This window comes from Hemitrygon akajei, chromosome 20, assembly GCF_048418815.1.
Source record: "Hemitrygon akajei chromosome 20, sHemAka1.3, whole genome shotgun sequence".
NCBI classification, from domain to species: Eukaryota; Metazoa; Chordata; class Chondrichthyes; order Myliobatiformes; family Dasyatidae; genus Hemitrygon; species Hemitrygon akajei.
The window spans coordinates 56,356,443-56,373,033 of record NC_133143.1 but is presented as its reverse complement, the minus strand read 5'-3'; the positions used below and the strand labels follow the sequence as shown (position 1 = coordinate 56,373,033).

The 16,591-nt window shown below is 38.1% G+C and overlaps 1 long non-coding RNA gene across 1 annotated transcript in view; it reads right to left on the bottom strand.

Annotated features, from left to right (window-relative positions):
• Positions 1-10,990, bottom strand: part of LOC140713985 (uncharacterized) — a 91,080-nt gene extending 80,090 nt beyond the window's left edge. The window contains exon 1 of the long non-coding RNA XR_012095797.1: positions 10,878-10,990. This is a non-coding gene — a long non-coding RNA (uncharacterized lncRNA). The remainder of the gene's footprint in view (positions 1-10,877) is intronic.
• Between the last annotated feature and the right edge of the window lie 5,601 nt (positions 10,991-16,591).

Below are 16,591 nucleotides of genomic sequence, written 5' to 3'. Positions count from 1 at the left end.
ATTTCCTTCCGGGAATTAAATATGAGTTGGTTTTATGTGTGATCCCAGGCCCACTATTGTGGTTGATTACTTACTGTCAAGGAAGAATGAGGTGAACTGTGCTCTTCTGGAATAGTGTGTGTGTGTGCCATGGTAATCTCACTGTTACTTCTGTGTGCTGCAAGCTGTGAAATGGTGCTTCATTCTGTCTAAGTACTAATGTCCACTATAATCTTAACAAGCACTGGCAACATGGTTCCAGCCCTAGGTTGTGCCAACATTATGTGATGTTTTTATGTAGGGGCTCTTTCCTGAACAGATTCACCTCATGCATCCTTATTAAGTTTCCCATTGGAAAATTGTCCTGTGGCCATCTTCAGTCAGAGGCAATTGCTATTCACCTGCTTAGGACCTTTGTCCAATACTCTACTTCCCTCTAATTCTCTGCACACACTTCCCTCATTTTCAGACCAATAGGAAAACCATACTGTTCTTATAAGAGAATGGAACAACCATCCAGGCTGGGTATTACTAAATCCTGGAAATGGAGACAAACTGTCCTCTTGACACATCACTTGTTAAAGCCTTCATATACCACCAGATGTTCTGCAGATACTAAAAGCATTTTTGTTTCAAACACCATAGTGAGCATAAGGATTTCCTCTTCCTATTTTCAGTTTCCTACCACAAGCAGCTGTGGGTGAATATTTAATCTAAGGTGTGTTATTGGAAACGTGAAACATATAAGCAAATATGGAATTAGTATAGGATTAACATAAGTGAGTGGTCAATATCAGCATGTACTCTGTGTACATGCTGTGAGTCATAGAAAATGACTGCATAACACTTTAAAAGGACCCACAGAATAAACAACAATCCCTTTGAGTAATACAGGTGGGGGGGGGGGGAATGTGGGGAAGGGTTCCTTCATGCTGATGAATGCTGGATCCTTCTTTTCCAGTTTAGCAACTGTGTTGGTAAATTGTGTGGTGTTGGATTTTTAATAAACTTCCTGTTTCCAAGAGCATCAGGCATATTGAAGCTTTTCCTAATACAGTATAATAAACAGGAATAAAATGTGCAAGTGCGTAAAATGTCATATTAATACCAAAGCAGACGTTCAAAATGCTGGAGGAAATCAGTAGATCAGGCAGCATCTATGAAAATGAATAGATAGTTGATTTTTCAGGCCGAGACCCTTCTTCAGGATAGTTTTGGGCTGAGACACGTCTTCAGGACTCCTGAAGAAGAGTCTCAGCCCCATACGACAACTGTCTATTCATTTCTATTGGTGCTGCCTGGATCTGCTGAGTTCCTCCAGCATCTTATGTGTTTTGCTTTGTATTTCCAGTATCTGCAGACTTTCTCATCTTCATATTAATATCAATTTAGCAACAATTACAACTAAACATTAGGTCTTATACAACTAAAATCTGTGACCTAAATATGATCTGCAAACTAATCAAAGGTTTAAATCAATTTTGCCACAATATATGGTGCTTAGCTTCCTGAGTTTTATTGTTATATTGTTTGAGTGTCTCAATGCAGTTCCTCAGAAGAATCTATAGCTGATATAATCCAGATCAAACATCTTCTTACCCATTTCAGTTTCCCTGACATCTTAGCCAGAGAGCTGGTATTCTTCAGAGCTTGAAAAGTATCTGTTCCCTTTTTGAATCTTTATGAATGCTCCAAATCTTGAAGTATATTTGCTGTAATTATTCTTGGATTGCAATTTATTTATCTCATGCTGCAAGGCTCAGCAACATCTTGTGAAGTCTTATAATGTCAAACAATATCTTCTTCAAGTGCCACTTTCCTGATATATTCTTCAATAAAGAGTGATGGATGTTAATCTGTCTGCAGCTTTGAACAGAACGAGCTTCTAATGTCAGAAGTATTGTTTAAAGTATTTGCCTGGAAGTGTGTCAAGCAATACCGATTAGAGAGAGAAAAAAAGTAAACAAAAAATATAAAAGGTAATAATTCTTTAAACTGGTTCAGTTTTAAAAAGAACCTTTCAATCTATAATGTCTTTGACCAGATAAAGAGCAGGTGAGAGACTAGATATTTGGAATGCGTGAGGAAACTGGAGCACATAGAGGATCCACACGGTCATGGGAAGAACGTACAAAGTCCTTACAGGACAGTGGCGAGATCTGAACTTGGGTCGCCTGCGCTGTAGTGGCATTGTGCTTACCACTATGCGACTGTTCCACCCCAATAGACTCGCAGTTGAACATCTTAGCAGGCCAATGAGCTGTCAGAAATATATAAGTAACTTGAGAACATATTGCGATCCTGACAACAAATCTCACAAGCTGAATTCTGAAATAAGCTCTACCGTACGTAAAGGAATAGACTTACATTTGGAGCAATTAAATAAGAAAGGCAGCAACACTAGGTCACTAAATCACCAACCCCACTCTGCACCTTGTCTTCTTCGTAAAAAGGACTACTCCTAAGGTAACTAAAATTCAGCATTAAATTAAGCAAGACAAATTAGAAAATTGCTAGAATACTTACTATAATTCCCAGTTCACAATCCTGGGAAGTGAGACTCCACGCCAGATTTGGTGCTTGCAAGTCAGCTCTTTAATTGTTTTAAGATAATTTAGAATAACTTTTAAGTATCTCAAATATGTTTGGCACAGCTATTCAAGTAAACAGTTCCAAGTATTTTATTTATTAAAAGCTGATTTTTCCAAGATCTGTTTTCAACTTACTTTCATATAATTATCATTATTTATCTACGCATATTGCTTCACTTCAAGTGTATATAATTCATTTTTAGTATCCTATGAAGTCTCTCACTCATTCTCCTCTTTATACAATATTGACCTCATTTAGATAGATGGATAGAAAGATAGATAGAATAGTACAGCACAGTACAGGCCCTTCGGCCCACAATGTTGTGCCGACCCTTAAACCCTGCCTCCCATATAACCCCCCACCTTAAATTCTTCCATATACCTGTCTAATAGTCTCTTAAATTTCACTAGTGTATCTGCCTCCACCACTGACTCAGGCAGTGCATTCCACGCACCAACCACTCTCTGAGTAAAAAACCTTCCTCCAATATCCCCCTTGAACTTCCCACCCCTTACTTTAGAGCCACATCCTCTTGTATTGAGCACTGGTGCCCTGGGGAAGAGGTGCTGGCTGTTCACTCTATCTATTCCTCTTAATATCTTGTATACCTCTATCATGTCTCCTCTCATCCTCCTCCTCTCCAGAGAGTAAAGCCTTAACTCCCTTAATCTCTGATCATAATGCATACTCTCGAAACCAGGCAACATCCATGTACTTTTCTTTACAGTGTACCCCTTTTACACTTGAGAACAATCTTACAATTTTTCACTCACTAAACTACTCTCAGTGGGTATTTTATTAGGAACACCTGAATACCTGCTCGTTAAAAGCATTAAAGCATGCAAAACATGGTCAAGAGGTTCAGTTGTTCAGACCAAACATCAGAATATGGCTGGAATGTTCTACCTCAAGCTTGAAGGACCACTTCAAAAACATGGACTGGAGCACATTCAGGGAGGCTACCAACCGTCATTATGTCAACACTGATTAATATGCAGGATGAGTAAATGGCTACATAGGAAAGTACATTGGAGATGTTACCGTGATTAAGCACGATAACATTAATCGTGCCAGGACGAACCAGAAACCACAGCTCAGTGCAAAGCTTTCTACATTGCTTAGGGCCTGGGACTTTGCCTTCAGGTCAGGGCCCGGATAACTCCAAGATCAGCAAGAGCCCTGCTGTCCCCTGCCACGATCCATTTGCAGAGAGGGCAAAGGATAAGTACACACAGAAGCCTTTGTGACACCTGGGGCGCATGATGCATCTGGCAAGGTATAAAAACCATATGCGATTGCAAGTCCACCTTAGCGACGCCTCCCTTCCAGATAGGTTCTATGCACAATTGACGCATTGAATGATGTCATATCAAAGAAAGCCCCCTCTTCCTTGAGGAACAAGCACTCTTTCTGGCCACGGCTGAGGTGAGGGTTATCCTAGTCAGGGTAAACCCATGCATATCTGCAGGACTGGACAACACACCTGGTCAGGTGCTGAGGGAGTGTGTGACCCAGCTAGCAGATGTCTTAATGGACATCCTTAATACCTCTTTGAAATAGTCCACTGTCCCTGCCAGCGTCAAGGCAGCCACCATCATTCTAGTGCCCAAGAGAGCAACGGTAACTGGCCTAAACGATTACTGCCCAATGACACTGTTTGCAACAATCATAAAGTGTTTTGACAGGCTAGTAAAGGATTGTATAAAATCCCATCTTCCAGCTACATTGGACCCTTTTCAGTTCACCTTCTGCTCAAACTAGTCCACTGATGATGCCATAGCCTTGGCCCTCCGCTCCATCCAGTCCTACCCAAGGAATGATGCCTCATACACCAAGACATTCATCATTGACTTCAGCTCAACTTTTAACATGACCATCCCTCAGAGGCTGATGGGTTAACTGTCCTTGTTGGGACTCAGCGTCCCTCTCTGTAACTGGATCTTGGACTTCTTGATGGAAAGACCCCAATCAGTCCAAGTTAGCAACAACAACTCAAGCTCCGTCACGCTGAGCACTGTTGACACCCCACTCCCCTCAAGGCTACCTGCTCAGCCTGCTGCTGTTCACACCGTTGACTCACATCCGTACTGCCAGATCCAGCTCAAACCGTATCATCAGATTCACTGATGATACTACAGTAGCTGTCCTTATCAGCAACAATCATGAATCGACATACAGGGAGGAGGTAGGAAAGCTTGTCAGATGGTGTGAGTACAGCAACCTGAGACTCAACATGGGCAAGACAAGAGAGATCATTGTGGACTTCAGGAAGGCACAGGTCGACAACTCCCCATTGCACATCACTCCTACAAAACCCTACCTTGGCGCCTCACCGTGGTGTAGGAGTGACACTGGCTGAACATCAGCGAAGTACGGCGGAGATTCGTTCTCTGGCAGGTCTAACCTAGCGGTGAAGGTGATGTTCCATCAGTATACTACTAGACTAGATCTAGTAGTAGGATCGTGGCTGGCTAAGTCAAGGAGGTAGGCATGCCTTCGCTACTTGGTAGGTTATGCCTCTTCAGGCAAAGGCTGCATCCAGTGAGGATACCAGCAGCAGGGCATCTGATGGTGTCTGTGGCAGATGAATCCAAACGGGTCAATAGTACAGCCACCTTGGTGGCATGCGGAGGAACCGGAGTGCTGGTCAACAGATGGCATCACTAGACTAGTCAGTTGTCACTGTGGGGCAGCTTCCTTATCCGCTAAGTCTGATACACTCCTGTGTACCACTTAGCATCAGATTTGGAAGCCCAGAAGGACTGTATGGTGGGGGCACGACACCGTCTGTCTTATTACTGTGCAAGGCGTGTTGCAGTAGAGTTTCTGGCCAGTGCTGATCTAGTGCTGGTCTTGTGGCCCATAAACGTGCCTGCAGAGACTAAACTCTCAGCACAGTCAACATCAAAATCAGGGACAGCAGAAGAAGAAGAAGAAGAAGAAGAAGAAGAAGAAGAAGAAGAAGAAGAAGATAGCACATCAATAGATCTGCAGTGGAAAGACTAAGGAGCACGAAGTTCCTTGGTGTGCACATAACAGACGATCAGACCTGGACCCACAACAGCTCTTCAATAGTCACGAAGGCACAGCAGCGTCTACACTTCCTGAGGAGACTGAGGCATGCAAGGCTCCTCGCCTCCATTCTAATAACTTTCCACAGGAGCACCGCCAAGAGTGTCCTGTCTGGCTGCATCATTGCGTGGTATGGACGCTGCAAGGCACTGGACTTCAAGATCCTACAGAGGATGGTAAAAATCCGAGAGGATTTCTGGGTTCTCCCTGCCTCATATTTATGACATTTACTAGAAGCAGCGCAGATGAAAGGCCCAAAGCATTTTTGGACATCCATCCCACCCATTCCACAACCCCTTTTATCCACTACCCTCGGGATGGAGGTACAGAAGCATCAGGACTAGAACAGCCAGACTGAGTAGTGGCTTCTTTCCTCGGGCTGTGAGACTAATGAATACCCGGCCACCACCAAGATCTTGTCACTAGGCCAGTGAGATGCTTACCGTTGGCTGTGCTGTTTATTGCTTACCTGTGCTGCTCACTACGTGTACTTTGAATGATATTTTATTAACATAATTTTTGGTTTATGTGCTGTGTGTGGTATAGGTATTGTGGGTGCACCATTGTCCAGAGGAACGTTGTTTCATTTGGTTTGATATACTGCATGTACAGTCAGATGGCAATAAACTTGAACTGGTGGTTGGAGTATGTCGGAAACTTCTGATCTCCTGTGATTTTCACGCACAATATTCCTTAAAGAGAATGGTGCAAAAAACAAAACAAAAAAATCCAGTGAGTGACAGTTCTGTGGATGAAAAGATCTTATTAATGAGAGAGCTCAGAAAAGAATGGCCAGACTAGTCCAAGCTGGCAGGAAAGCAGCACTAATGCAGAAAACCATGCCTTACAATAGTGGCGTGCGGAAGAGCACTGCTGAACGTGCAGCACGTCAAACCTTGAAGTGAATAAGAGAAGACCATGGACATACAGTCAGTAGTCACTTCATTAGGGATAGGTGGTACAGAAAAATGTGACCACTGAGTGTAATAATTCACTTATTATGTAGGGAAGAACTTGAAGGGCTCTTTTGCATTGGTATGTATTAATGACTTCCTGGGGACCACTGAAGACCAAGCCGTGGAATATGGATTAAAGCCCGTAGACGTTAGGATAACAATTATTTTCTACCACCTTGAGCAGTGATCTCTAAAGCAAGGACTATGTTAGGTCCATTAGCAATATGCGTTCCTGATAGATGAAACATTATCATTGAATAGGTTCAGCTTTAATGATCATTGACCTCAAAGTACAACAGGTGTTGAACATATTTAGCAAAGACTAAGAATAAGCACAACTTAATGTAGAACTGCTCAAGATATTTCACATTGAATCAATATTGAAATAACGGGTTTGAACACAATAATTAGACTTACATAATAGAGCTTTGTACCTCGACGTCAGATTTTGATATATTTCTCCGGCAGTTCTATGGGAAGCTGCCAACATTTCTCAGATACTTGCCATTAAAATGCTGGAGTCTCATGTGAAAGTGAAGTTGTGAACTTAACCAGCTGAAGTTGCTGATTGCACTCCACAGCTAGACTTCTTAGAGGTTCGAACACAGGGTTCTCCAGCCGTTACACTGGGCCATTTGCTCTCAGATCCAGATTCTTGTTAAAACTGGAGCAAAACCACAAGCCTGTCTTGAATGGGGTTTGTAGCATTGTTGAAAATAATAAGGTAAGCAATATTTTATATGTTTTATCTCAGATCACATTTAATTATGTGTTTTTGTTGATGTTCCTTCATTCATTCAAAATATGAATAATTTTAATTTTTCTGACAATTTACTGTAATAGTTTTTAAATGTTCTTGAATGCAGATACGTCAACAACATCCAAAGGCTTCTAGATAGGTTTTCCGGGTAACATTTTTGTTGCCCCACTCACCACCCAATCACTCTGTTCAGACTGTGTTGCCATTCTGTGCCTAGCATCTTTGATTTGGACTCCATGGTCAGACAAGTTTGACTTTGGGTTTCAACTAACCTCAAGGGCCTGTGGATTATGGGTTGTGGCTGCAGGTGGCAGGCCCATGTTAATAAAATCTGGGCCATTGAATATGTGGTTTAACAATACTAAAGGTTAATATCGCTTATGGACATGCTTTCCTTTCAGCCAGTTATTGGAAAAGATTTTCTGACAATTTTATTTAATGATTTTTTTTATGCATATCAGTATTTTTTTACCTATTCTTCAATTCATCCGGAAAACTTTGGCAGGCTTTCAAGCTGTTGTATATTAGCTTGTGAAACGTTGTCTTACACATCCCTTCCCCAAATTCTGCTGCTATGTTTATTAAGTTTAAGGCTTGGCTCATGCAAAATTCCTTTCTACTTTTCCTGAAAAACAGTGTGATTCAACAGTATTATTCATCTGTAATTTTGGTGTTTTAATTGTTAAACTGATATAATCCCTACTTTATAAGTTACAGCTCATCAGAGCAAATTTGGATTTGTATTCCAAAAATGTATGCACTATAAATAACCTAAATATGTTCGTAATATTAGACAACAAATACTGAATATTTAATAAAACAACTTATGTTGACCCATCTCCTGAATGTTGATGCATTTGAAATTTTCAATTGATCAAGAAAATAACCATCACTTTCCAGTCACTATCTTGTTACATGTAAAGTATCCCACAATGATGTGAACAGTTCAGAATCAATTCAGAGCACTTAGAACTTTAATTAATTAAAAACCTTCATGACATCATTAGCATTGCTTCTCAGTTCCCCTGTGCTATACATAATTAGCCCAAAGTGAAATATATGAAGTTATTTCATCAACTTCAATTGGAACAAACAAAAAAAAATGCTTGTTTTCGGTAATAGAGATATGCCAGCCTTGCATACCATTGTCAGAATATCAATTAGCAACTTTCACAATTACTTTACATTTTGTACATTTAGGCTTTCCACTTGGTTAATGAGATACCTTTGGAGCCATTAAAAAGTTGTCTTGAACAGTTTTTTTCTCAATTAGTGCAGTATAATAATGCAATTGACATGTTAGGGTGATATTTTACAGAGACCAGCAAAATTACCTTTAAATTAACAGCCACAAAAAAATGTCCAAACAAAATTTTCTTTAGTGAGCTCAAACACACAAAGTGAATTAAGAGAGCACAAAGATTTCTTTGCTAAGAGTACATTTGTTTTATTTATCAGTATTTGGCTTGATGGTGTCCACATATCGGTTATTTTTAAGCTGACAGAAATATTTCCAGAGCAGAATTTTTATGCCAAAAATGTGTTAAGCTCTGTTAAATGCTTTAGGAGAGCAGGTCCAGAAATAACTTCAGCTGATTTGAATTATATTGATCCAAATGATATTACTTATTTCATAAATGATACTTAATTAACTTAGTACTTACTGCTTATCATAGATGATAAATAAAATTTGAAACATTTTTCAAATGATAAGAGATATAAAAAAATTTATAACAAGGTTACACTCCCCACTGTGTTATAGCGGAAATATGATTTAATTCAGTCCATTTGCGCAACACTGAACCCCAATAGTATGCAAACTTTGGCTTCCATGGATGAACGCGTGCAATGGAAAATTCTAGAAACAGTTTACAAAAATTCATAACATTATTCTTTTAAAACCATCTCATTAATATGTACTCAGGTTGTAAATTAAAAGAAATAATCTTCCTTAAAAAAAAATCAAAGAAAGGCCTTGATCACCCCTCTGTTGAGCTACTGTACTTCAATGATTGGCAGAGCGTTAAATAAGGCTTTGTGTTGGCTGCAGATTGGCTCCAGGATCACCAGGATGTCGAATTACATCCTGCAGACATAGTGACTCCACACGGCCCCTATGATAAATTTTGCAATATTTGGGAGAAAACTTACATTAAGTCGAACCTTAACCTTTCATGAGGTTTTACGCCAAGTAAAATGTCCATCAACTGACCTAGAATATTAGGTAACCAGCAGTAAATGAGCTCCTTTGTGAGAAACAGCACAAACATTTCAAACACAAAAGCTTTACAAGTAATAAAGCTTCAAAAGTAATATAGGGCTGCCCGAGAAAGCAGATGTGTGAATCCTACGTCTGTATTAAGCAAGCATCAGTAATGAATACAGAAGAGTCAATGAAATCGAGTAAAACTCATTTAATGGAAGATGACAAATGGTGATATCTTCCTAAATGCTTGATCATGTTTTGAAATAATAATGGTCTTGCATGTGTTTACTTCCATGATAATCCTTTTTAGCACATGTCATAGAAGACGATATGGTTATAGCATTCAACTATTCATATTTAATGGAAATGTTACAAACTGAAGCAAAGATTAAGCCATGTGTTAAATATAATGAAGTCAGTGATGTTTTTTGCTCCACAGTAAATCCTGCTTATCATGATAGTCCAGTGTTGGTTGCAATCTTTGTGAGTTCATTTTAAAATTCACCAGCTGATGTAATTTTAATTGCTGCTGATAATCCAATCAGAAAACAAAAATAGCCCGCATCTAAAATGCATTGTGCTCACTGCAATGTATTCCAAAGATTTATATGTGGCAAATTATCAGGACAAATAATATGATTTGTCTTTAGCTTTATAATGCATTTTACAGAAATAGTTCTTTCGTTTATCTCCATACCATTTATATTGACTGAAATCTTCCAGTCTGCATTATTAGATTAAAACAAGCACCTATTCACAAAAAAATTGTAGAAATTTAATTTCCAAATGTATTTCATTGCCACATCTAATTAACTAAAACTTAGCATTTCCTTCATACTTCAGTTTGTATCAGTAAGCAGTAATAATATTTTTTGTTTAAAAAGCACTTTCAAACTTCAGCAAGTACATCATATTTGATTGAGTATATGTATTAGGGCATTCTGTATATTTGTGATTTTAGATTTTGTTTTGTAATGCAACAAACTAATTTTAACATTGAATGATGCCCTATCCTTTCTGCACCTGCAGATACTGAAATATCCGTTACAGTAATTCTTCTCATTTGAACTATAAAGGTGCTGTTCTGTGGACTAGAATCTGCTGACATTGTTTTAAGGGGGAAAACATAATTTCTATATTTTCCTCCACAGGATCATGAGTTACCCAGTCCTTTGGTTTATTTAGCTAATGGAAGGAGCTTTGTGTGTAAAGGAAAAGAAATGAAAAGTATGAAAGGTGGAGCAATGCACTTACTTTCATCAAAGTATCACTTTCCAGCCTCACTGAATTTATGCATTATTGTATTACGTACCTTATGTAAGTAGCTCTTGTTTCCCCATCTCACCATTTACACTGCAGATGAACAGATCTTTCAAACTGAGCTTCCAGGCAAATTCTTCAGTAGCCCAACAGAAATAGTGACAAATACTTCTTGTCAAGAGTTATAGGCTCTCCTCTGTTGGCAGTTTTCTCTTAGTTGGATGCCTGGTTGAATTAAAGTGTTGCTGCAACTTAAGGTAAAGCCTTTAGTTTCGACCTCCAATCACCCAATACTCTTTATCTGTTAAGCTAGAATAAATCATTGTAGCTTTTCATAGGAAACCTTATTTTGACCCTTACAGGCATTTTATTTTAAGGATGAGGTTTCTATGAATATTTTGTATATATTTTAAGGATAGTCACTTTTTAAAATAAAATACGTTACCTTTATCATATTTAGATTGGTTTTAATATAACTTTGATGACTCCTGGAAAATAGATGTCATGTTATTCCCTTTGATGATGATTTATTGACATACTAAAATTAAATTTCATGGCGCCTTTAACAGTGCAAATTTTATACTTTGCTGGTTAATTATTGCATTTACCAGATTAACTGTGCAAGACGTTAACATTATACAGTTGTGATAGTACAATGATATGAAGTGGGTAAGTGATTTTGGATGATAATTTGAAATGAGAATCATCGATTCAGTGACTCCTTACTCATTCTCCTGATATTCACTTCCAATTCCTTCGGTAAGAATACAGATCTTGAGGAATATATTGAGGGCAGCTGAATCGATATCACCTGCTTTATATTATCACCCAAAGTCAAAATTACTTACAATAAAATAATCTTTGGATGGCAGGAGTTTATTATTACCAAGATGTTTGACATATTATTAGCAGCATGTTTGACACATTTCATACTTATTTCAGACCTTCTTTTCTTTAATCTTATTTAGAATTGTTCTCCTGTTAAGTCAACCATTACCATGAGATATATGAGATATAACTAAAACTAAGGGAAATCAAATTATAAAATTTTTTAAAAACGTATGTAGCAATGTTTTTGTTGAAAGTCAGAACATATTTTGGCATAAATATTTTATTTAATGGCCATGCAGAACTCACAAGAAATTATTTAATAGCTAGCCAGTTTTAGGAATAATTTCTCATTCAATACAAGTGAAAATGTCAGTTCATCAACAAAGTTATTCCAATTTGTTTGGAAATGCTACATATCACAGCTCCTTGTTCATTCTGTAAACCAATTAATCAATTATTTAACTAACTGCTACTAGACAATGTAGTGTGCTAATGGAACTTAAATTGCAGAGGTTTTTCTGTATTTAGGTCATGCTGTAAGAAGGTTCTTGGGAGCAAAAAGATGTTGTCATGAACATTCTAAAATGTCATTAGAACGAATAATTACTGTATGACCTCTCAGAGGTACAGAAGGTTTTGCATATAAAAAGTTCCTCTGACATTTCAGTGGTTAGGCGAGTAAACACAACAGCCATCTTGTGTACAACAAAATCCAATAACCAGCAATGAAGTGAATCACCAGTTAATCTCTCAAGCAAAACATTGGGGATCTTGCCAAACTACTCAGAAACTTCACTGATACCAACAACATTGAGGTGATTGTTCCCAGCAGGCTTTCCTCCAATGCGGTCATTGCAAAATAAAGATTAAATATGTGTTGCTTTATGACTACACAGAAAGAGGCAGTAAACTTTGCTGATGTAACAATATTCAAATGCTGAACTTAACGCTGCGCTAAACCACCTTTCTTGTTCAGCAGCCTTCTCTGTTCTCAGTTTATTCCATTACAATTTTGTACTGAGATACAGACTTTTGCTCTCCTCACAGGGCTGTTAACTTTAAGGAACATTTTTGTTAACTGCCAAGTGCACCCCTCAAATAAATATCTTCTGAATAGTTTGACTTAATTCATTTTACATAGAATATATTTTGTTTCTTTGTCAACTATTCAATAATTGTTTAATTTTATAATTAGTTTCATTTTATTTTCAAACTTATTATATGTAAAAAAAATTGTGCATAATTCGGGAATTCCTCAGGATTATTGCTATTGACTTCAAACAGTACAATGTAGTATTGAATAGATTAATAATACCAGATCACTTTGTTGAGATTAACATGCAGATGAACATTATGTGGCTGCTTGCAACAACAGATAAACAGAGGGACAGTTTCAGATTTATTTATCACGTGTACATCAAAACTCACGGTGAAATGTGTTGTTGGTGTTATCAACCAACACAACCTAAGGATGTGCTGGGGGCAGCTGAGTCACATTCTGGCGCCATTCTAGCGTGCCCACAATATTCAGCAGAACAACATTGAAGACAGCAAACACTAATACTATAACAGGACAATGAGCCCCTTTCCTCTCTCCCACCCACACACGGACAATGCTCCAACTCCAGGACCAGTCTTGGGCCACTGGGCCGCTAGGCCTCCGGGCTTTGGTCAGCCCGCTATAGCTTCTGGACTTCAGATCAAGGTAGAGTTCTTTTAAAGTAGTAATGCTGTTCTAATCTGTAAAACCTGCATGCAAAAACATATTACAATTCATGAGAACTATTTCTTCATGATAACTACAGTATGCACTTACATAGTATGTACTGTATATGCAAACTACATATATACACACACACATTTCACAGCAATAGTTCTTCAGTAATATTCTCTAGCTGAAATATCCATGTGTTTTAGTACTTTGGTTGAAACATGTTTTGGATCACAGATTATTATTACTAATTTGTTACTTTTTATGAAGCAGCATAAGTTGATAATATGTCTACTATGTTAGGTCTTGCTGGTTTCTCTTTGTTTTCGTGCTTTTATTCAAAGGCAAAAAGAATGATATACATCAGGGCAAAAAAAAAGCTTGATTAGACAAGTAGCTTGTATCTCCTTGAAGATACAAGATTGATGTCTGTGCCTTCAAGGTTGATTATTCAATCTGCATTTGCCTTCTTACACAATTGCTATTGCTTTCTTGCCCATCATTAGGTATTTCCTGTATTAGCCTGAGGTTATTTATAGCTTTGTATAGACATAGAAGAGCGTTGTCACAACACAGAGGAAAGAATCAAAAACAAATGAGCTTGGATGGATTTGCCAAAATCAATAGTTGTTTTGTATGTTACAGTGTAAAATTCAAACAGCTGGATAAATCATTAGTCTGTTGTGTCAAAAGCTGATGTGGCAGCAGGGTATGATGAAACCCTTTCTTCAGGTACCTTGATTTCTCAGGCTTTTAAGTTAACTTTTGGTTTCAAAAGCTCTTTGAATTGCCTTTATTTCTGATTAATTTGTTTTGATGTACTGCATGCGCTTCTGCATAACTAGCTGCACAAAGGTTATGCGATGGGAATAGAATTGAATATCCTAAGCACATTTCTTTTGTGAATTCTGGTTCTGAATAACAAGATATTAATGAACAAATGTGCCTTTTAAGCAAAGAGGAGGAACTCTAGCCTTACGATCACATTATTTTGAAATGAAATAGCATTTAGAATAACTTCAACTTAGTGTTTCTTAGAGCATGAATACATTTCTGAAGATTATGTGCATAGTATTTTCACTGACAATAATATCATTATATGAGTACAGGAAACTGAACTTCACATTCTACTAATTTTCTTTACCCTGTTGTTTCCATTTTATGTTATCAACTGATTGATTATAAATTTGAAGCTCAGAAAGTAGACTTAGGTTGTCTTTTTGTTAGAGAGATGGAGCTCAGTAACAGGCCCTTCCAACCCAATCAGTGTGCACCGCCCAATTACACCCATGTGACCAATTAATCTACCAATCAGTAAGTCTCTGGAATGTAGTTAGTGCTCGGAGGAAACCACAGAGAACGTACAAACTCCTTACAGACAGCAGCGGGAACCTGGTTAATAGGGTTATGCTACTGTGTAACCTAATATGAACATAAACTTATTTACCGGTGGCAACATTTAAAACATGTTTTTAAAGAGAAGTATGTTATAAAACAAAGAAATGGCAAGCACAAGTATTTTGTACAATTAGCTATATAAAGTTCTTAATCGGTACTGTTACTTGCAAATCAAAGATAAACATTTGAATTTTCAAAGAAGCTTGTTACTTTAATATTTATGAACCTGCAACCTTTTACTAAATGCTGGAGTTTATTAGATGCTTTCCATGGTGAAAATGTATCAGGTCTTTCTGGAATAGCATATACCATTGAACAAGATTTCTTGTCTCGTAGAAAATATACGTGCTTACCTATTCTGCTGCTTTCCTTCCTGCCTCCCTGCTCTGTGCTATGTCCACTTAATCACACTCAAAGTCTATGCAGGGTTCTCAGATGTCAAGATAGTGTGAGTCTTAATTATGATCCTAATAAATGGTAGGAGCAGGACAAAGTAACGTTTTCACAGATCAACAACTGTACAAACATGCTTCTAATTCCAGCTGCACCCTGCATAGTCAGACCATTTGAATTGCATAAGGCACCACCAAAATGGTTTATTTTATAAAAATGTATAGAATTAGGACTTAGAAAATAATTTTACTCTAGAGCCTTTATTATTCAAGCCACATGCCCAATGTTGATGACATAGCTTAGCACACACAAGTTCACTCTTGTCTCCAATGTATCCATTCTATGCAACATTTTTATAAGAGGTCACGTTTCTTTAAGCCGCATAGATGAAACAGAATGCACCACTCTTTGCAACCCCTTGCCTCTCATAACTAATCAAACCATACATTATTTTATTATTTCATATGATTTTCCTTCTTATTTGAACAAGTAGCCTTAAGTCTGAAGCAGTCGCCTGGGGACACAACAGTGAAAACTTCTGTGAAATTAGTTCAACAAAATGAAACCTTAAATCATCCTAAAAGAAGCCATTTCTCCAAACGGGATATGGATACTTTATTTTAACTGAAAATAAAATGATGTTTAAGGAACATAGACCCAAAAGTGTCTGGCATTCAGTGGAAGGATTTCCTGTGATTTTTCTTTAAAGATACAGCCCTGTAACAGACCCTTCTGGACTAATGAGTCCACACTGCCTAATTACTCCTTTGCGACCAATTAGCCTACCAACCTGTATACCTTTGGAATGTGGGAGGAAACTGGAACACCCAAAAGGAATCCATGTGGTCACAGGGAGAGCACACAAATGCCTTGCAAGCAGTGGCAGGAATTGAACCCCAGGCTGCAGGCACTGCAATAGAGTTATGCCACCATCAGCCCCAGTGAAGCAATGAACTGAGAGCAATTGAAAGCAATGAAGAAATGTAGAGATGGAGCTTTCCTTAGCTGGTGTTAGACTTAGCAACATAAATAAGATGGAACCAATCAAATCAGATCATGGGAATGGCTTAAGTTACAATAGGTTTGCTGTGTTACAATGAGCCTTAAAACTGTTTGAAAAGTCAATTTGTCTGAAACCAGCTCTTCTTCCTGCTCCCTTCTCCCTCACATGCCAATCCTGTTGCCCTTAACTACATCCACACATTTTGCTTCATCTACTCGATGTGGTACCGAGTTTCACATTTCCCGCTATAAACAACGTGCGCATCATTTTTCAGCGTTTTTTGTAAATAACATTTTAAATGTAGAATAAACTGATGCTCCTGCAAGAAAGTATGGAAATTCTTTTATTTTATTTTATAGACACAGATCATAACAGGCCCTTCCAGCTTAACAAGCCCGCACCATGTAATTACTTCTAAGTGACCAATTAA